This window comes from Ornithorhynchus anatinus, chromosome 2 (genome assembly GCF_004115215.2).
Source record: "Ornithorhynchus anatinus isolate Pmale09 chromosome 2, mOrnAna1.pri.v4, whole genome shotgun sequence".
Taxonomy (NCBI): Eukaryota; Metazoa; Chordata; class Mammalia; order Monotremata; family Ornithorhynchidae; genus Ornithorhynchus; species Ornithorhynchus anatinus.
The window spans coordinates 121,005,779-121,029,122 of record NC_041729.1 but is presented as its reverse complement, the minus strand read 5'-3'; positions in this window follow the sequence as shown (position 1 = coordinate 121,029,122).

The window sequence follows — 23,344 nt, the reverse complement described above, 5'->3', positions numbered from 1 at the left end:
CACAGTCTTAATCCCCAATTTCCAGATGAGGTAACTGAGGTACAGAGAAGTTAAGTGGCTTGCCCAAGGTCAAGCAGCAGATGAGTGGTGGAGCAGGGATTAGAACCCATGTCCTCCGACTCCCAAGCCCGGGCTCTTTCCACTAACCAATGTGACTGGGTATATTCTTCTATTGTATAATCTAAGATCGAGCTTGTTTCATTGACCACAGTACTACACTGCTGCTTTTGATCAGCCTGTGACCTATTGTAATCTCCAGGGTTTTTTTATGCCATACCTGTTTATATCAATCCCTTCTCAAGTCTTTTTTATGGTGTGATTTTCATTTCTAAAGTGAACCCTGTCCTTCTTTCTATTGAACTTAATCTTATTTATTTCTATCCACTTATCCCACCAGTCAAGGTCATTTTCAATTATATTATTATTTTCTAAGTTCAAAGTACTCTACCCAAATCAGCAACTCTACAGTCCCTAAAACATATGCTTTATTCAATCGTGCAAGGTATTGATGGGACTATTACCAGATCCATATAAAAACAACTTATTGTGTATTCCATCCTTCCAGGGTTGTTAATGAAACACAGTGAAACTCAGTAAATGGAGCTGCCTAGCACAAAGCTAAGAGCAGGGAGAGAGAGGCTGGAAATCCACCTATTTGGGATGGTCCATTTTATTGCCATGTCCTTTTTACTGGGAACAAGGGAGGGAGGAGACTTAGTTAGTCATATTTATTGAGCACTTACTGTGTGCAGAGCACTATATTAAGCTCTAGGCAGAGTGCAGTATCACAATAAACAGACACATTCCCTGCCCACAATGAGCTTAAAGTCTAGAATTGTCTCACCTTTGAGTGACAAGCCCACCTCTGTGGAGGCATGAAAGTTGGAGCAAGGTGTTTTTGTGTATGCATGTGTGTCTACCCTTTAGTGGCTCAAGTGGCATCTGGTGCTTGAGGTTGCCTATGCCCTGGTATACCTCCTTCTCATTCATTCAGTAGTATTTATTGAGTACTTACTATGTGCAGAGCACTGTATACTAAGCACTTGGAATGTACAATTCGGCAACAGAAACAATCCCTGCCCAATGATGGGCTCACGGTAGAAAGCTTGGGTCCAGCCTATGCCAGTGACCAGGTCTTAAATCTACTGCAGACTAAGCAACAGGATCTATGGAAAAGATTGAAGGGCGGAAAAGGCACTTCTCTACTTCTCTTCACTTAGATGGCTATTTCATGCAGTCTGTCAATCCCTGAGTTTATTCCAATTTCACAGAAGACATATCTTATCCAGGGTGTCAAAGGAATGCTGAATTGGGAAAAATACAGACAACCTCTTCTGGTATTGTGCTTCCCTAACTAGATTAAAACAAACAAAGAAAATTGGATATTCTTTTGTTTTAGAATCATTTCCCATTTCTCATTTTTTCAGAAAAAAAACAGTGTATTGTGCAGATGTAGACTGTTTAGACCTGTTTTGTGAGCCTAGCAAAGATCCCAAAATACTTTTAGAATGAAAGGATTTTGCCAGCATTGCTGGGAGAAGAACAAAGACCAGAGATAACCTTGAGTTCAACCTCTCCTATTAAATCGCTAGGAAAGTTGGGTTTATTAGTTCTTAAGGACTAAAAGTTAAGGAACAGTGACACCCTGTGGTCAGGAGTGAACTCCTGCCCTAGGGATTTCTCTCTAGGTTGATGTACTGAGCACAAGGTTATGTTTCTTTAATTCAGTCACTGATATCCCACAAGATTTTCCTGATTCTAATTCTATCATCATCATGTAACGATAACCAAGCACACTATTGTCTTGTGAATTTCAAATATAATTTTCTCTAGGACTTGAATATGCTAGTCTCTCAGGAAACAAGATGAACATTTGGATTTCTTTTTGAAATTCCTACCTTTGGAAGTAGTACATTGAGAGTTTTAATAGCACAAAAATTTTGAGCAGAGACAATTAAGAATATATTCTGTTTTGTTTTTTGCAGGTGATTTGAAATTGTTCATGTTCTATGAAATACTTCTGAATATTAATATGATTTTGCATATGGGATTAATATAATTATAAATTCTGAAGTTATAAAGTCATTTGCAACCTCCACATTAATTTCACAAAGTTAGAGGTGATATTAAAAAAGGAAGTTTCAGCTATGGCAATCCCTAATCAGTTTCTCTGGATTATAATTTGATACTCACTTAAAATTATGCACCAGGTGCTGCTTAAGCAAAGATGGTACCAGAGCTGAGTTTGTGATGAGACCATTGATTTTTGAATCAGATTGAAAGTAATGAATATTATTAAGAGAAGGTCAGAAAAAGGAGCAATTAATGCAAACAAAATGTATTTCGTAAGGAGGCCAATTGAGGAGAGAAAGAAAAAGATAAGGAAGAAAAAAATGGTTACTAAGAGTCTTAGGGGAAAATGCATAAGAAAGAAGGCTGTCCTCTGCAGGAGTTTACACTAGCTTTCTCTGAAAGGCAGATGGGAAGACTGGACTCAATGGTTATGACTGCATAGAGCAAACCATTTACCTCAGATCTGCATGGGGCACACATTACATGCCAAGCTAATTAGCAGAAGATTATGCTTTAAAGCCAGAGCTAATGCTTCTCTGCCACATTCCACTAGTTTCTGTTCAGAAGGCGCCCTGGGAACTGTGATGTCAAGACTTCCAGCTGACATAACATTTGGGTTTTGCCACCTTAGGAATTGCCAATATCCCTGTCATCTTGGGAACCTAACAGGTGGTTCTCAGAGGTCAGAGAGTTTGGAGAAGGGTGAGAGGGGTAGCACAAAGTGCCAATTAGACAGATTCCTAGGCCAATTAGAACAGTCCCCTTGAGAATACTGTCAAAATGAATAAAAATCTTGTCTGCATTAGTGCTACTCTTGAGCCTGAGTTTCAGATCCTCCTAATTCACGTTGTAGCTTTAATACATTGTAATGTATTGTAGCACTGTAGCTTTTAAGAAGGAGGAGATTTCTATTAATTTTTCTTCCATTTTGTTCATTGTCATGTTTATTCAGCACTTACCCCTAGGCCTGTGCTCTTTTTACTAGACTTCACTGCTTCCACTTAAATAATAACAAGGATAATAACAGTAAAAATAATAATAATATAGATACAAGATAATCAGATCCAACACAGTCCTTTACTTTAGACTTTGAGCCCCAGTGGGACAGAGACTGTGTTGGATCTGATTATTGTGTATCTTTACTATCATTATTATTATTACTGTTATTATTATCATCATTATTATTATTTAAAATTGGTTAACCAGGAAAAAATAAGATTGTGGTGAGCCCACAACAAGCTGCCTTGTTAGTGACTTTCTGTGATCTCACAAATAACAACAAAGGAGAGACTTTGCGAAGGCACTGATGGACCCTATCTGAGACAGTTGATTGCCAGTCTGTGGATATGGAGCAAGGAGGGAGGCGTAGTAAGGATTATGTGGAAAGATGCTAGGACAGTGGAAGCACTGAGGTCTAGTAAAAAGAGCACGGGGCTGGGGAGGGTTAAAGGAGCTGGATTCTAAACCCACTTTCACCACTTGTTTACTGTATGACTTTGAATTCCCATTTTACAGTTGAGGTAACTGAGACCCAGAGTAGTTCAATCATCTTCCCTCCAACTTAGACTATGACCCCTATGTGGGACAGGAGCTGAGCCCATCTGTCTAGTCTGATTTAGAACAGTGCTTGACACAAAGTGTGCTTAATGAATACCATTTAAAAAAAAACAAAACAACAGCAACAGTGCTCTGGGGCCAACATCTAGTGATGAGAAAAACTGTAATGGATACTTCATAAAGATAGTTTAAAATATGGAAAATGTTGGAGCTTCACTGGACATTTTAGGGATTAGAAATACTGTTTTTCAGTTTGTATTTAAGTATTTATGGATGAAAAAAAATTATGAAACAAATCTGCAGATCTTTGTAATATGAACATAGGACATAATCTTCTGCCTTCCTGGAAGGCTATTGTATAGTAATAATCATCTTGAAAACATGAGAAACAAAGTAAATATTTAAAAATCTGCTGGGAAATTTGACAGAAATGCATTTAACATAAAACCATCTCAAAATAAAATTGAGATATAGTAGAATTAGTTTTGTTTTTACAGCTTATCTTAATCAACAGAACTTGACTTTGTGCATGGTAAATGACTAAAGCTTATTGCAGTCAGAAGGCACTTATTTTTGAAATACATGATTAAGTTAATTGTTGGGGGTGGAATCGGCTGAATGTATTACAGTCTGTAAAGATGATTCTTTTGGAAAACCAACAATTACAAACCCACTTAATATTTTTTCTAGTGCAGTCTCCCTACAGCATGTTCATTGTCATTTGGATCTGTAGCCTTGCGCTTGGATCTGTACTCTCCAAGCTTTTTATATTCACACAATCCTCAGCCTCACAGCACTTATTTAAATATGGGTAATTTATTTTAGTGTTTGTCTCCACTCCATACTGTAAGTTACTTCTAAGCAGGAAAATTGCCAACTCTTTTGTAATTGGAAACCAAGTGCTTAGTTCAGTGCTCTGCACACAGTTAATCACTCAGTAGATATCATTGATTGATGGATTGATTTGAAAATACAGTGAAAGCCATTGAAAACTGCTTTTACTCAGTAAATGCCATTTTTACCTTTCATGGATTTAGCTGTGGGAGTTACTGAACCAAGACCCAGCTTCCTTTGATCATCATTGTTGTTTAGAAAATATTCTATTTGTCTGAAAAAATATTCAATTCTCATGGACAGTATTTCCAAATTATTTTCCTGTCAGCCTGCTCTTATTGTCCTCTAGCTTATCCTCAAATGCAGGTGGATATTGTCATCATTATCATCACTGGTATTTACTGAGCAGTTATTGTGTGCAGATCACTGTACTAAGCGCTTGGGAGAGTATAATACCACAGAGTTCATTAATTCATTCAGTTGCTTTTATTGAGTGCTTATTGTGTACAGAGCACACATGCTTTGAAAGTAAAATTCAGCAACACCTAGAGACAATCCCTAACCACAATGTATTTACAGCCTAGAAAGGAAGAGACAGGCAACAAAACAAGTAAACAGAACCAATAGCATCAATATAAATAAATGGAATTATAGATATATACACACCATTAGTATAAATAAATGATATTATAGATGTAATAATGTTGGCATTTGTTAAGCGCTTTCTATGAGCAGAGCACTGTTCTAAGCGCTGGGGTAGACACAAGTGAATCAGGTTGTTCCACATGAGGCTCACAGTCTTAATCCCCATTTTACAGATGAGGTAACTGAGGCACAGAGAAGTTAAGTGACTTGCCCACAGTCACACAGCTGACAAGTGGCAGGGCTGGGATTTGAACCCATGACCTCTGACTCCAAAGCCCATGCTCTTTCCACTGAGCCATGCTGCTTCTCCAATAAGTACATATATACACAAGTGTTGCAGGGGGGAGGGAGTAGAGCAAAGGGAACAAGTCGGGGTGATGGGGAGGAGCGGAGGAGTAGAGGAAAAGGTAGGCTTTGACTGGGAAAGCCTCCTGAAGGAGGTAAGCCTTCAGTAGGGCTTTGAATGGGGGGAAGTGTGATTATTAATTGATAGACATGTTCCTTGCCCAGAAAAGCTTACAGTCTAGAGGGGATAGAATGCATTTTTCCTTAGAAGAACAAGTGCTTGCATGGGAAACATGATGAGGAGAAAGGCCATTTCCAGGAAAGTCCAGAATGGTCCTGCTAATACCTAGATGGCTAAATTTGTGTGTGTGGGTTACCATCCTACTCCTTTTCTTTCATCCGTGAATCACTGAAGAGAATGTTTCTTTCATCAGAGAACTGTGCATTACAGCAATGAAATTTTTTTCTACTCTTAGAAAGTCCTATAAGTGTATGTATATGTTTGTGTGTATCTGAGACTGTGGGCTGAGATAAACACCACATAGTATGAGATAGAGAGCTGGGTTTAAAGGGTGCATTTTTGTGTCATGGAGACAAATATGCCTGCTCAACTTCTTTTATCAGCACTGTGCCCTTGTCCATTGTTTAGGCTATTATTGAGTGGGGCACTTACTTACACTCTAATAACCATTTGACCCTTGCCTTTTATATAGTCCAGTATTCTTCATCATGAGAGAATTGGTGAACTGAGGATTGTGAATTGATAATGAACTGAGAATCGTTATGTTATGACTGATATCAAAATCTGGCGCCACGAGGACTAACTTCTTTAAGATGACCCCACTCTCCCCATGAGCATAGCATAGAAAACACGCAAACGGAAGCTCCTTCCAGCCAAAGCATCTTTATTCCCACTCTCTCCCAGAAGGTCCCAGAATGTGTCTGTCAGTTCCGGCTCTGAGAACTTGTTTCCTGCAAATCCGACCTTATGTAGCTTTTTGGCCATTTACTTATTGCTTTCCCAGACTGTCACACCGGCCCAAATCCTCCATTTCCTTCCGTTGGTTGCCAGGTGTCATACATAGAGTTCCCTCAACCAAACAGTGTTATCTCCCTTCACATCTGCTCTTCCTATTGGGGCACACTGGGACCCCCCCATCCTGTGTTGCCTGCTACCACGTGGCTGGAATCCAGGGCTTGAGCAACTGGGGAGGTGAGACTCTGGGGTTAAGATCCCCATTGGACTCCAAAGTGCAGCAGGGAGAGGGCTCTGGGGAGTGGCAAGGGAAAGAAGCACCAGGGGAGGGTCAGGCCAAGATCTGCCCCCTGCTCAGCTCCAGAATACATGGGGCTAGGGAGAAGGAGTGAAGAGGGGCTGAAACCAGGCTTCTGATATCTGAGGAGAGGGGGAAGGGGACTCCAGCCCACATGGCAACACAAGGTCTTAGCACAGTGCATTGTGCTCACCCTCACTCCCAGCCCCAGAGCAGCCCTTACCAGCCCTGCCATAGCAGCTTGAACTCTCCATGTGGTGCATACACCTGTCCTCATTCCTGCCCATGTACCAGACCTGGTGCTGCCCACTGACAATACTTACCCATATTCCACGAATGCCAAAATTCCTTACTACTCCTCTTAGAGGATCCTGGGCTCTGTCTAGCAGCACAACCAACACTATCAAGTGGGTGTACCCCACACAGCCCTCAATATCGGACAGGGTATAACCCAGGGTAACAAAAACCACCTCTCTTTACCCTTCAGAATTGAAAATGGCTGACATAATTGGGTCTTTATCAGTTATTACCTTGTTCGAATCTGAAACCCAGAACTTTTCTTTATTTTAAATGGTATTTAATAATGGCTTACACTGCCAGAGCCAAAGACTGTACTAAATACTGAGATAGATTCAGGATAATTGGGTTGGTCACAGTACCTTTCCCAAACGAATCTCACAATCTGAATCAGAGGGAAGACAAAGATTTATCCTGTTATTTGGTGGATGTTCTGTTAATCTGAGAAATGCTGTTCTCACAGACCACAACTGAGCTTTGGGGACCAGAAGTCTTCACCCTCCCCCACTCCCCCACTCCCCCACTCTTGTTTTTGTTGATGGTATTTGTTAAGCACAGACACTGTATTGTTATGGTAGATACAAGATAATCATTTGGACACAGTTCATGTCCCAAAAGAGATTCACAATCTTAATTCCCATTTTACCGATGAACAACTGAGGCACGAAGAAGCTAAGTGACTTGTCTAAGATCACAGAGCAAAGTGGCAGAGCCAGGATTAGCAACAGACTCTTCAGATTCCCAAGGCCTTGCACGTTCCACTAGGCCATGCTGCTTCTCTTTGAACCACTTCCCCTTATGAGCTACTACAGAAGAATAATGCATATACTCATAAGTTATGTCAAGAGGCAGTGCTACAGCAGGTGAGATTCCACATGATTTTTCCCCAGAAGCAAATGTTTAGAAGAGGAAAGATTCCTGTCTTTTCAGACAGCAAGCTGCTGCAGCTGAATACTGAGCTGGACCAGCTTTTATATAATGGCTCATGGAGAGAAGTTGACAAGTGGGTTATTCATTGTGGCATCTTCCATTTGGAAAGTCTTCCTTCCCTCCCCTGTACTTCATTAATGCTTTCACTTTTTTCTTCCTTCCAATTTCGGTTCAAAATAAGTCATTTGTTCGTTGTGAAAAACTATGACTTCCTCATGTTTCTTTGAGTAGGGAAGCCGCAGACTTCCCTATGGAAAACATATGGATCTGGGAGTCAGAAGGCCTATAATTCTGACTCTGCTTCTTGCCTGCTCTGGGACCTTGGGCAAGTAACTTAATTTCTTTGTGGCCTAATTTCCTCACATAAAATGCCTGTTCTTCCCTCTACTTAGTCTGTGCTCTTCCTCCTCGATGGGGACTGTATCCAACTTAATTATTTTTTATCTTATCCAGTGCTTAGTACAGTGCTTAGTTCATAGTAAGTGCCTAACAAATACTACTACTATTATTATTAGTGGGGGCAGAAGAACATGGGAAAGTAATTATTAAAATAAATCTTACATCCCAAATCATTTACTTCCCACATTCACTTTTTCTATAAGCCCTTTAGTTTCTTCATAAATAACATTTTGTGCATCCGTTATTATGATTTTAATCCTTGCAATGATCTCCCTGCTGCAAGTCCATCTATTAAGGTTATTCAACTTATTCCATTCTGCCATAGATCAACAAATCAATCAATGGAATTTATTGAGTGCTTACTATGTGCAATGCACTATATTACTTCCCCCTCTAGACTGCAAGCTCACTGTGGGCTGGGAACATGTCAACCAAGTCTTAAAATTGTACTATCCCAACCTCTTAATAATTATAATTTTGGTAATTGTTAAGTGCTTACTATGTGCAGAGCACTGTTCTAAGTGCTGGGGTAGATACAGGGTAATCAGGTTGTCCCACGTGAGGCTCACAGTCTTCATCCCCATTTTTCAGATGAGGTAACTGAGGCTCATACGATGAAACCTAAGAATCCAATTGATATCATAGCTCAAACTATTCCTATGTAGCTGAATGGCTCTTTTTTACCTGAGTAATAAGTGACAATATGGGAAATAATTCCAAAACCAGGTAAAATTAAAATGTAGACCTCAGGGTGACCAAAAAATCAGAATAAGTGTTGGTATAAGATAGGGTCTTCATCCCCATTTTTCAGATGAGGTAACTGAGGCATAGAGAAGTGAAGTGACTTGCCCACAGTCACACTGCTGACAGGTGGCAGAGCCGGGATTCGAACCCATGACCTCTGATTCCCAAGCCCGGGCTCTTTCCACTGAGCCACACTCTTTATACAGTGCTCTGCACACAGTAAGCACTAAATAAATGTGATTGATTGATTGATTGAAAAACTTGGGAGAGTACAATACAATAGAATTAGCCGACACATTTTCTGACAACAATGAGCTTACTGTCTAGAAGGAGAAACGAACATTATTATGAATAAATAATTTATAATATTTAATTTAAATATATTTACATAAATTCTGTGGGGTTGAGTGTGGGACAAGACTCAAATACCCTAAGATCACAGATCCAAGTGCATAGTCAATGCAGAAGGGATAGGGAGCTAGGCAAAAGAGGGCTTAATTAGGAAAAGTCTCTTGGAGAAGTGACCTTAATAATACTTTGAAGGTGGACAGAATGTGGTTGGTCATACTCGAGGACTCAAAAATGAACCTGAAGACTGTGTTAGAATAACCTCTCAATTCTCCAGAAACCTTGTCCAATTCAACAGGCCATGAACTTCAAAAGTTCTTGATTCAGCAGCGTGGCTCAGTGGAAAGAGCCCGGGCTTGGGAGTCAGAGGTCATGGGCTCGAATTCCGGCTCTGCCACTTGTCAGCTTTGTGACTGTGGGCAAGTCACTTAACTTCTCTGAGTCTCAGTTACCTCATCTGTAAAATGGGGATGAATACTGTGAGCCTCACGTGGAACAATCTGATTACCCCGTATCTCCCCCAGCACTTAGCACAGTGTGCTGCACATAGTAAAAGCTTAACAAATACCAACATCATTATTATTATTATCAATTACCCAGGAGCACGGTGCCTAGGAAATCATGCTATTGAACTGAACGGTGTTACAGAATGGGCTGTGGACAAATGATCTTGAAGAAGACCTAAGTAATATAAAGAGTAAATTTCCTGTGGTCATAAATAATGTCTACCAACTCTATTATATGATCCTTTTCCATTCACATTTAAAATTCTCTGCACACAGTTAAGTGCAGAGTACTGTACTAAGTGCTTAGGAGAGTATAGTACAACTGTGTCTAGTGGCATGTTCTCTACCCACAACAAGCTTAGATAAACCTCAGAACTCATATTTTCCATATTTTACACCCAGATATGTTTCCGGGTCTCTATAGATACACTTGTCTACTGATACACGATCTCCCTAAATAAAAAAATGAATAGTATAGATTTAAGTTCCCACCTACACTATGAATATTTGATTTTTCAATAGCAGTTAAGGTCATGCCCTTCTTTTTACCCACCATTTCTTATTAATTAAAATTTGTCTTATATTGTGTGTCTAATCCCAGGTCTCTGAAATAATGAATCACAGTTCATCCCTCACTACCTGAGCCACATTTTGGAGACTGCTATCTAAGTATGTCCAGCTTGCAAAATACTGAAAATATTGTTTCCTAAGGCAAGAAGTTTTGCCCTTTCCAAATATGATTGATAAAAACCTTTTTTCCCAAGAAACATTTATTTTAGCTTGTGCTTATTTGATTTTATGCATTAACAGTGTGTATAAGACCTAAATACAATCCAGCAGAAAATGGAGAAGAGTAGGGACCAACCCATGCACCTATTTTATTTTTTTTTAGATACTACAAATATTAACTTATCTAAGCTCTTGAAATTACTAAATGAATTTGGGTACTCTAAGAAGTTCCACCAAATCTTTAGTATATAGTAGACAGTGTAAGTTCTGCCTGCTCTTTTCCATTACCACTAAGAACTAAAGTAGATGTAATGCAATCAGACACGGTCCTTGGCCCATTGACAGAATCTAAGAGGGAGAGAATTGATGTATTTAATCCCCATTTCACAGATAAAGAAACCAAGGCACAGAGCACTTAAGCCTATAAAGAAATATTCAATAAAATGCAGCTACTGCCAATGCCTATGATAACATTTATTCCTAGAGGTATTTTGGCACTGGACATTTTCAGCTTTCTGCACTGACGCAGAAACAATGAGTGTTAATATGCTTCCCTTTATAGGATTTTAACCTAGTGTTTACTGCTACATCACTGATGAGAGCTATGAAAAAAACAGTTTCTGCTTTTCTCCTGCTGTGGACATCTGACAATCTCCTGATCATACCCTGAAGGTGCCTTCTTCCAGTATCAGTTAGCTGTTAGTTTCCTACATTGGACCACCTTTGGAAAATATTTGACATCTGATTCTAATTACAAAGCTCCTAAGAGGGATTTCTTACATCTCTGGCCTTAGAAGAAGTTCTGACATTCTTCCATGCTCCACCTGTGCAGAACTTCAGGATGCCATCAAGAGCTGCAGCCTCATATAGTTATGATGTCTTTTGACCAAGGCATTCAATTATTTGAAACAGCTTTAGCTGTCAAGAATAACCAAATACAACAAATATTCACTCTACAGGGGCACTTCTGGGGAGAAGCAAACATTATTGACATATTTGCTAGGTTTTCACAACCCCAGTAATAAATTGCAATTATCTGGTTTGTTTTCTCTTTTAGGGTTGGTAGGCCAAATAGCCGGTAGACAGATCCCAAAATGTATCATTTTTCTTGAATCATCCAGTTGAGGGGCTTACTTGTGAGGGACAAATGCATCTGCAAATTTCTCAGTTTGCCACATAGTTTATCATTCACGTAGGTTGTATAGACTCAAACATATTAAATCTGACTTTGGATTAGAAATCACAACCTGGCAGCTAACTGCTTGGTGTTAAATGATTGTGCTTTTTAATGCTATTGTTAAGTGCTTACTATGTGTTAAACACTGTTCTAAGAGCTTAGATATTATTATTATCAAATGCCGTGAAGCCATTTCCGATTTATAGCTACTTTATGGATATATTTTCTCCAGAACATCCTATCTTCTGCCATAATCTGTAACCTTACAATCAGTTCTTCCATTATTGTTGATAAGGTTTCAATCCACTTAGCTGCTGGTCTGCCTCTTCCATGTTTTCCCTGGACTTTTCCTAGCATTAGTGTCTTCTCCAGGGAATTAGTCTTTTTCTGATAATGTGTCCAAAATATATTAATCTAACTTGAATTATTTGGCCTTCCAAAGACCACATTGGCTTAATTTGCTCCCAAACCCATTTGTTTGTTTTTCAGGCAGTCCACGATATTCACAAAAGCCTTCTCCAACACCACATTTCAAAGGAATCAGTGCTCTTTCTGTCCTGTTTTTTCACTGCCAAGCTTTTGGATCCATACATTTCACTGGAAACACCATGTAATTGACAATTTGAATTTTTGTAGTAATTGTCATATCAGCACATTTCATGATTTTTTTCCAGGCTCTTCATAGCAAATCTTCCTAACATTAATCTTCATTGTATTTCTTGACTTCTAGTTCCTTTATTATTGATTATAAGAGCTGGGGTAGGTTAATTAGGTCAGACAGAGTTCCTGCCCCAAAGGAGGTTCACAGTGTAAGTAGAAGAGAGAACAGGTATTGGACCCATTTTAGAGTTGAAGGAACTGAGTCACAGGGGAGTTAAATGACTTATCCAAGGTCTCAAGAAGACAAGTGAGGGAGCTGGATTTAAAACCTAGGGCCTCTGATTCCCAGGTCCATGCTCTTTCCATTAGACTATGATGCTTCCTTGACATCTACAAATAAGATTATCAAATTATCCTACAAAAACAAAATTAAAAGTAATTATGACCTAAGTATAAGCTTACACTTGATATTGCTATTAGCAAAAAAAAAACCCACCTGTGACATATTCAGGATACACAGAAATACATAGACACACAGAACAGCAGATAGACAGATGCAGAGACATGCACTGATAACTTATATAGGTGTGTAGAGGAGGAGAATTGGAGGTGATGGTGAAGTTGACTGCGAAGGTTCTGATGGCTGAGATTTCATCCTGGTACTCTTTCTGTGGAAGGAGGAACTCAGGTTGGGACTCAATGACTATATGCATGACTGGAATTGTGAGAGGTTGTTGTTTTGGCTGTTGTCATCATAATTACGCACCCACAAAAGAATATTCCAGTAGCAGGCAGGAAACTTGGCACGTAGAATTTGGATGTAGTAACAGCACAGCTACTACTTCCCAACCGATTGCCATTCTCCCCGTCAATTCCTGCCACTTATTCAGTCAGACTACTCATGAACAGTGGCAGCTTTGTGTGGCTGCTTGTATGTGTGTATTTGTGTGTGTATAAATATTCAGAGAGGAACAGAGACAACAATATTGGAAAATAAAAGCTAGGAAAATGAATATGTTCCCTGCTCCAGATCCCCAGTCAAAAGTGGCTTGTGGAATCCCCGCCCCACTGTGGGCAAATTTCCCTTCATACTCGTCTTTTCCTCATTCAGTCCCTTCTCCTTTTTGTCATCACTGAAACTTGGCTCTCCCCAGCTGACACTGTCTCCCCCCACCACTCTTTTCTTAGAGGACCTCATCTTCTCCCACTCCCCAAGACTCACTGGGAAAGAGGAGGGAGTTGGCTTGCTTCTTGCCCCAGTGACACATTTGCATTATCCTCCCTACCCACACTTCTTTTTCAATCCTTTGAAGTGGAAAAATGTGCTTTCCCATCCACTTCTACCACCCAAATACTTCCTACCATTATCTACTGCCCTCCAGGCCTCCTGTTTTCAATTATTTTCTCACTACAGTGATTCTTGGGGAATTCAACAACCATGTGGATGTCCCCACTGACCCTTCCACTGTCCACCCCCTCTCATATCTCAACTCCATTGAAATACTGCTACCTCCCACCTCACACATTCACCACCTTGTACGCATACTTTATCTCATTATTTTTAGACACTCTTCAATCACCAAACCCACCAACTCGGAAATTTCATTTTCTCACCACAAACTCCTGATCTTGCCTCTTTCCCTACAAAACTGCTCTGTCATCCCATCGAGACCCCTGATTTCTTGACAACCCCTATCTATAACAACCTGTCTTTCCCCATTTAGTCTCTTTACCCATCCCCATCTGTCAGCACATAAATTCATGACCTCAATATGCCTTCTCCATTGAATTCAATTCCCTCTTCCTGTGTTCCTCCACCTATCTTCTACCACTGATTTGCAGTCCTTGAACACCTCCACTGTGTGCTTTTTCTGCTCCTGTGCTCAAGCTGTGGAGTTCTTCTGGCAAAACTACAGGCTGCAGGCTGACCTCATCCTCACCTCTTATTACTCTGTCCTTTTCTCTCCCCAACAGCAGTATATCTCCTCCCATATTGGCTCGTATGCCCACTGTCCACACTGACTATTTCTGACTTTCAACTCCCTCCGTAAAACTTTAATAACCCCTGTTACAGGACAACCTATCTCCAGAAGCAAAGATCTCCCACAACATTCCTCTTCATAGCAAAAACCCCATATAAGCATAACCTTTACTGCTATATTCTATCCCATCACTTTGGATGCACTCGGAAAGGAACCGGTCCATCAGTTAACACACCAGTGAGTCAGTCAGTCAGTCAATCATATTTATTGAGCACTTTCACTTGTAGAGTTTGCAGAACACTGTACTAAGCACTTGTGAGAATACAGTATAGCAATAAACAGACATATTCCCTGACCACAACGGGCTTACAGTCTCAAGGATGAACTTACAGTGAATGGACTCAATGCTGCATTCCCCCTCTTGTACTCTATGTGCACTCAGAAGGGAGCCTTTCAGACTGATCAATAATAGGGAAGATAGACTTGATAGAGGTTGAATTATGTTGTTACTTATACACTTCTAACTCTCCATTCATCCCTTCCATAACAGATAGTGTGTTATGGATGTTTCCAAGATGTTTTCTATTCTTCCCAAAGAAACAGGATGTGGACAGGCAGGCAGTTTCAAGGGTGGCCAGGAGGCCACCCTTTACTGATCCTTGTATTGGGGTAGTTTGGATCTTTGATAGGGAATGTGTCCGCCACCTCTTTTATCGGATTGATTGATTGATGGTATTCGTTAAGTGCTATGTACCAAGTACTGTTTGAGCACTAGCGTAAATACAAGATAATCAGGTTGCACAAAGTACTGTACTCTCCCAAGAACTTACTACAGTGCTCTGCACATAAGGGCTCAATAAATATGATTGCTTCTTCCCATTCCTCTCCAAACTGCTTGAGCAAGTAATCTATACCCGCTGGCTCAAATTCCATTCCTCCAGTTCTCTCCTGGATCCCGTCCAATCTGGCTTTCATGCTCTTAATTCCACAGAAACTGTCCTGTCAAAGGTCAGCAATGATGTCCTTCTTGTCAAGTCCAGTGGGCCACTTATTCTCAGTCTTTTTCGCAGGCTCCTCGTTTGTCTCCCATTCCCTAACTGTGGGGGTCCCTCAAGGTTCAGTTCTGGGTTCCCTTCTGTTCTCCATTTACACTCAGTCCCTTGGAGACCTCATTCACACTCCTGGCTTCAACTACCATCTCTGTGAAGATGATACCCAAATCTACATCTCCTTCCCTGATCTCTCTCCCTCTCTCCCGACTTGCATCTCCTCCTGCCTTCAAGACATCACAACTTGGATTTTGTCCCATCACCTCAAATTTAACAAGTCCAAAACAGAACTCCTTATCTTCTGACCCAAATCCTGTTCTCTCCCTGATTTTCCCGTCACTGTAGATGGCTCCACCATCCTACCCATCTCACAAGCCCATAACCTCAGCATTATCCTTGAATCCTCTTTCTCATTCAACCCACATATTCAATCCATCATCAAATCCTGTTGGTTCCAGCTTCACAACATCACTTAAATCTGCCCTTTCCACTCCATCCAAACTGCTACCACGTTAATATAATCACTCATTGTATCCCACCTAGATTACTGCATCAGCCTCCTTGCTGACCTCCCAACCTTCTTCCTCTCCCCACTCCAGTCCATATTGCACTCCGCTGTCTGGATCATCTTTCTACAAAAATGTTCAGGACATGTCACCCCCACCCTCAAAAAACTCAAGTGGTTGCCTATCCACTTCTGTATCAAACAAAAACTCCTCATCACTGGTTTTAAAGCACTCCAGCACTTTGCTCCCTCCTACCTCACCTAGCTTCTCTCCTTCTACAACCCAGCCCATACGCTTCACTCTTAATAATAATAATAATGTTGGTATTTGTTAAGTGCTTACTATGTGCCGAGCACTGTTCTAAGCGCTGGGGTAGATACAGGGTGATCAGGTTGTCCCATGTGAGGCTCACAGTCTTAATCCCCATTTTACAGATGAGGTAACAGGCACAGAGAAGTTACATGACTTGCCCACAGTCACACAGCTGACTAGTGGAAGATCTGGGATTCGAACCCATGACCTCTGACTCCAAAGCCCGAGCTCTTTCCACTGAGCCACGCTGCTAACCTTCTCACTGTGCCTTGATCTTGCCTGTCTCGCCACCAATCCCTGGCAAAGTCCTGCTTCTGGCCTGGAAAGCCTTCCCTCCTCAAATCTGACAGAAAATTACCCTCCTCCCATTCAAAGCATTATTGAAGGCACATCTCCTCCAAGAGGGCTTCCCAGACTAATCCCATTTTTCCTCATCTCCCACTACTTTCTGCGTCACCCTGACCTTGTTCCCTTTGCTCTTCCCCCCCACTCCCAGCTTCACATTACTCATGTACATAGCTGTAATTTTATTTATTTGTACTGATCTCTGTCTCCCTCTCTCTAGATTGTGAGCTTTTTGTTGGAGGGAATGCCTCCATTTATTGTTCCACTGTAAGCATTTAGTACAGTGCTCTGAACACAGTAAGCACTTAATAAATATGACTGAATGAATGAATGAAAATCACTCTGCACAGAGTAAGCATTTAATAAATACCATTGATTGATTGATAGCAGTTGACATTTCATCTGTATTGCAAGCTTGGTCCTTCTTCTTGTCTGCATTCTTGATTCCACATCTGAACTTCTGCTAGACATCTTGTCTGCATTTCCTGCTTTTTTCTTATGACCTAATCTTCCACCTCTTATTCTATAGCTCTAGTGAGATACTGCACCTATAGTGCTCATTCTTTTCGGCTGAAGGCATGTTACCTCCAGGAACAACCCCCTGCCTTCCCCATCTCTCACCATTGATGAACTTTCCAGCTTCTTCATCAATAAAATTGAAAATGCCTAGCATAAACTCTCCCCAGTCCTCCCATTCCCATCCCTTTTTACCGCCACATCCACTCTTTTATCCTTCCCAGACATTTCCCACGAAAAGGTCTCCCATCTCCTTTCAAAATTTGCTCCCTCCACCTAAATCTTTGACTCAACCAGTTCATATCTTACTAAAACACTTGCACCCACCTTACCTTTCTCCCTTGATACTATTTTGAACCTCTCAGCCTCCATTGGCTCTACTTAGGCACATCCAAGTCTTGCCTGTCCTAAAAAAAATTCCTCATTTGGCCTCATTAACCCTTCCAGCTATCTTCCCATTTCTTTCCTACCATTTCTGTCCAAATTCCTTGAACAAGTTGTCTGCTCCTGCTGACTCAACTTCATTTCCTCCAAATCCTTTTTTATCTCCTGCCATCTGGCATCTGCCCCCTTCACTCCTCAGAAACTGCCCTCTCCACATTCACCAATGACCTCTTATCGAGAACATTATTTTCCATTGTCATTCTCTTTGCTCTCTCAGCTGACTTGGACACTATGGGTTATCTTCTTCACCTGGAAATATCATCAAACCTCAACTTAACTGATAATATCCTCTCGTGATTTTTCTTCTACCTTTCTGGCCATTCTTTTTTCGGTCCTCTCTTGCCAGTTCCCCCTTTACCACTTACTTCCTAACTGTTAGGGTTCCTCAAGGTTCAATTTTATATTTTATTCTATTCTACATCTATACCCACTTATTTGGGGAGCTCGAGTGTTTCCATGTCTTCAACTATCATACCTACATAGATAACTCCCAAATTTACATATCCAGCCTTGCACTCCCCCCCTCATTGCAATACTGCATTTACTCCTCTCTTCAGGTTATCTCCAGCTGTATGTCTTACTGACAACCTTAAGTGCAAGATGTAAGAAACTGGACTTCTCATCTTCCCTCCCAATTTCTCTCCTACCCTCAACATTCCCTGTTGACAACACACTGTTTCACCTGTTTCACCTGTTTCACCTGTTTGCAACTTTAGGATTATATTGATACTATTTCTCTCTTTCAACCTCAATATTTAGGCATTCACTAAATCTTGTGCATTCTATTTCCACATCACATTCAGAATTTGCTTCTTCCTTTCCAATCTATATTGTTACCACACTGGTTAAAGGAATTATCAGTTCCCATTTCAACTACTCTATCAGCCTCCTGACTGAACACTATGCCTCTAGCTTCTCCCAGTTCCAGTCAATAATCCTGGATGATTATTTGAAAAATAAATTCTGTACACACTCCTGCTACTCATTCAAGTACCTCCTGTGGTTGCCCATTAATGTGTTTTAAGGAGAAATCTCTCACCATCAACTCTCTCCTCTCCACATATTCTACTTATCCTCTATCCTCTGTCACTATAAGGCAGCCTGCACTATTTATTTGTCTAATATCAACTTATTCACTGCTCCTTGGTCTTGCCTGGATCTTCCATCAACTATTTGTTTGTGCCCTCCCTCCTATCTTGAATTTTCTCTTCCTATATATGTGACAGATCACCACTCTCCCCATTTTCAAAGCCCTACTAAAATAATATCTCCTCCAGGAAGTTTTCCCCAACTAAACTCTCATTTACTATTTTTCCTCCTTACTGCCTTACCCATGCCCTTAGTGCCATCCCCTTAGCACTTTGGTACTCATCTATCCTCAGTCCACCGCATTTATGTTATAGTTAGTTGCTTTCCTTACTTGTAGTGTATTTTAATGTCTGTGTCCCCAACTAAGGTCCTTAGGCAGAGATCATACCTGGCAACTGTACTGTAGTCTCCAAGTGCTTAGCACGGTATTCTGCACACAGCAAGTGATCAATAAATACCTTTGATTAACTAAAATTAAATAATTTTACTATCTGTATATGAAACATCTGAAATATGAATAGTCATATATACATTATATTTATTACTATTACTGCATGCAATTAGGGAGGTTTGGCAGGTTAAATTATAATATTTAAGGTTTTCCTGTATGGTAATCAATCAGCTCTCCAGTGCAAATTTCCTCTGGAATCTTAAATTGCATTCTAGTCTCATAATGAATGACCACTATTACCTGAATTATTAAATTGCTAATATTTAAACAAAATTGAAAACAGATGTTAGTCAAATTTGAACCAATTTGTCATTTATCTTGCTTACTTCTCTGTTTGAAGGCAGATCTCCTATGTCAAAATCTTCCCTGAAGTACAGCAGTCATTCCCCATGAGTGCTTTCCTTTTATAGGGCAGTTGTAATGGCAGCTGTCATCATCAGACATTAGCTTGACACCTCCGTGCTCTAGGTAGAAAGTATGTCATAAAGTCAACTGGGCTTTGTATAGAGATTTCACACTTCAACATAGATTTTTTACCATTAACTCTTCCTCAAGTTGGCCTATATTTGAGTTATATTCCCCCAACTCAGGCTGTGATCTTGTTGACACTGAAAGTGATTTGAAATGAGATGTTATTTGACTCAGAAATTCAGTTCAACACTTTCAAGCTAATCATACTGTCAAAACTTCTGAAATTAGACTTTTCTTTGGGAAAATGATCTTTCAGTATCTTGGGAGGGAAAGGTCATTTCCATGGATATACTGGATTTTTCAGATTGGGGAAAAATGCTCCCTGATTCCCTCTGTAACACCTCTCCTCCCCTCCACCCCCTCCCAAAAAAGGGAGAGAAGGCTAAGCAAAGAAGTAAGGGGATGGCTGAGAGGATTGCTGGCATCCTACAATCTGTTTTACCCACCCTGTCCCTGAATACCTGGAGGCTTGGGCTCCCTGAATGGCATGAGATGAAGCAGAATAGCAGAGACAGGGTCAGAAATGGAGAATGGGAGAATGGGAAAAATATGATTTTAAATCAATTTTTTAAAACAATGCACAGAACAGCTTTGGGGTTTCAGGACCCAGAGAAAGCAAATAAGGGTGCAGAATTTCAGGTCTATCTTTGGAGCCATAAGGCAGAAGGTATTGGAACACAAACTTAAAAAATGGTGGTGAGTGGGAATAGAGGGTGGGGAAGATGAGACAGGGCAAGGTGAGTTAAGAAAAAACTAATGATCATAATTTGCTAGTAAATTAATTGTTCTGCCACTTAGGCAGACAGACAAAGGAAGCTCCACCAGCAGTCTGTGCCATGGAAGCAGCAAGAACTACCACTGGCCCCATCTGGTGAACAGCTACATATGTAACCCAGGTAGTCCTTGTTGGGTCTGATCAGCAATGGCAATTCCTGGTCATTAGCAGCAGTGGTCATCCCTCCACATCAGGGTGCTGTGAGTGAGTTTTTAAGTAAGAATGTATGTGAGAATGTGTTTGTCTATGTGCCTGTGTCAATATGTATGTTGTCTTTGCCCTCTATCTTCCATCCTGCCATTTAATTCTTCCTTTACTCTTTCTTGTCCTTCCTGTGACCACCTATTTATCCCTCTATACATGACTTTCTGTTTTCCACTCTTTCTTACTTTCTTTCTCTCGAACACTTCTCTAACTCAACATTTCTGGTGTGCTTTCTTTTGTTTTATTCCAACTCGGAGGGCCTGTACTATGTATCACTCTAAGTTTCCAAATCTGCCCACTTTACTGACCTTCAATGAGGACTGAATCTGGGTGTCAGCTTCCAATCAATAGTCTCCTAAGCACTTAATACAGTACTCTGCACACAGTGTGCTCAATAAATACAATTGACTGATTGATTGCATCAATCAGTGATACTTATTCTCCATCTACTATGTTTAGAACATTTTGGAAAGTATAACAGAATTTGCAGGCATGTTCCCTGCTCTCAAGGGATTTGCAACCTAGCAGGGGAGATAGAAACTAAAATAGATTACCATTTGAAGGAAGAAAAGGGAATATGTATATGAGTTGTTCTTAAGAAATAAGATAAGCAATACTCTCTCAATCTACCACATGACCCATTTGTCTTTGATGAAACATTTCAGAAGATATGAAATAGCAATAAACCGTTGATAGCTGATGAAGAGATTATCCTGCTATGCAGCAATCATAAGTGACTACAGTGTGTTTAGAAAAAATGTAATTCTCTCTGAAACTCCATTTTTCCCTCTCTGACTGCCATCTTTAACATTCACTCTCCAGTGGCTTCTTCCCTAATGATTTCAATCTCTTGTCTCCCCTATCCTAAAAAAATACTCTCCTTTGACCCTAAAACAGATGGTTTTTGACACCCACTGCCTCCACTTCCTCTCCTCCAATTATCTTACTGACCCCCTGAAATCTGGCTTCCACCCCACTTAAATTGTGGGTATTTATAGTGTTGTGGGCCTGAGCTAGGCTGAACATATGCATGTTTGAAAGTAGCAAGGAAAAGCCATTTTAGAGTGAATAGTTGAAGATGGCAGTCATGGAGAGAAGAAAGGAGGGGGCAAGTGCTTTGCTAAAGTGTGAAAGGATGGGTTGGGAAGTGTAGGTGGAATGGGTAGATTTTGAGAGGTCAGGACAACTTAATCAGTGGTATTTATTGAGAGTTTACTGTGTACAGACTAATGTTTTAAGAATTTGGGAGTGCAATATAACAGAGTTGCCTGTCCATAATGAGCTTACAGTCTAGAGTATATTTCCACTTCCACACAAAGTGGGCAGATGAAGGTGAACAGAGGCAAGAGATGCTTCAGCCCAGAGCAGTCACCCACTTGTTCCAAACAGTGGAATTTAGAGACCTCCTTTAAAATTTAGATATAGGATATCTATATCTATATCTATAACTATATATATATATCTTTATATATATATATATATGCAAACATATAGGAAATCCTGTGTTTTCCATCATATTATCCACAGAACAAGGAAAAGAGAAGAACAAATTTGAAAAAGGTGTCCTGCATTTGATAGGAAGGTTATGGATTTGAAAAGTCTATTTTACTCCCCAAATATGTTCAGACCAGAATACGTAGAGATCTATCTTTGGCCAACAGGGCAGGTGGGAACACAACAGCCATATATTAAATCATTACCATTACCTCAACCGTCCTCCCAACAGTCATCCTGAGTTGCTTCCTTCATTCATCACTTCCTGCCAGCCCCAAGCACGTATGCACATATGTGTAATTTATTTATTTATATTAATATCTGTATCCCCCTCCATAATGTAAGCTCACTGTGGGCAGGGAATGTGTCTGTTATATTGTACTCTTCCAAGCACTTAGTACAGTGTTCTGCACACAATAAATAATAAATAAATCAATAAATGTGACTGAGTGACTGACACTTGGCCTAATCAATGAAGAATTGTGCACCAATGATTAGTGAGGATAGAACTCAAGGATATTAGCCTGCACTGTGGAAAACATTCACACAATCAAATATCTACTTTAGCAATATGTAGTTACATGCTGACAATTCTGTTCCCTAAATAGCACATAGGTAATAGTGCAATGGTAATCAGAGAAATTGAAAACAAAAAATGGAGCCTCGATTGGGTGACCATCGGACATAATGTGTATACACACACACACACACACACACACACGTCTGTTTTCTAGAAATGAAAAGTTATCATTTACATTTAAATATGAAATTACAAAATTTTAAATATATCATTTGACTTTGAAAAAAGAAATAATTATAGCTGGGTAATGCTAATACATGCTCAAAATATAAAGAAGAGAAGACTCTTTCTGTTAAACAAGTACTGAGAATAACAGCATAAAGTCATAAAATTCATTTTCAAAAGTTCTTTCATCCTCAAATTCACTAATATTTTAAGACCTTTGCAGAATAAGCAAAGCTTTGTATTCCTGCAACCACGCAGTGCAATAGCACAGTAAGCCCACATCTAAAACATGCTTCTATTTCAATTCATTTTTGAATTTCAATGTTGAAAATATGGACTATTTCCCATTTTTCTGAAATAAAGTTTTGAAACTTATTTCAATTCACTCATGTTTCTATCCATAAATATTGCTTTGAACTTACTTGAAACATTTTTCCTATTTAGATATCGAAATAGCAAAATTATAGATAGCAGTTTCAAAATTATAATGCATAATAACGAATCTACTTGAACAGATACCTTAGCTTTATGATGTTTCTAATGCTTAGAATTTTTTAAAAATT